Source organism: Gavialis gangeticus, unplaced genomic scaffold, assembly GCF_001723915.1.
Source record: "Gavialis gangeticus isolate Ggan-Ray unplaced genomic scaffold, GavGan_comp1, whole genome shotgun sequence".
Taxonomy (NCBI): Eukaryota; Metazoa; Chordata; order Crocodylia; family Gavialidae; genus Gavialis; species Gavialis gangeticus.
In genome coordinates, this window is record NW_017729004.1 from 53,350,125 (window position 1) to 53,350,378 (window position 254).

At 50.4% G+C, this 254-nt stretch overlaps 1 protein-coding gene across 1 annotated transcript in view; it reads left to right on the top strand.

Moving 5' to 3' along the window:
• CDK14 (cyclin dependent kinase 14) overlaps window positions 1-254 on the top strand; it is an 869,337-nt gene that overhangs the window by 511,577 nt on the left and 357,506 nt on the right. The gene's annotated exons all lie outside the window — the stretch shown is intronic.

The window sequence follows — 254 nt, forward strand, 5'->3', positions numbered from 1 at the left end:
ATTAATGCATTAATTGGTTCTTGCATTAATTTTTTAATGCATTAATTGTGTACATGGTTTTGGAGCCCATGCCAGGACACCACTCTTCCACCATCACTGCTGCCTCCAGGCTGCCCAGTAGGGCAGCAGTAGCAGTGCAGAGGAGCCATATAGTAGCCCAGGCATGGATTCTGGGCTACTGGAGCAGGACGGTGGGGGGAAGGAGGACACACACACACACACACACACACACACACACACACACACACACACAC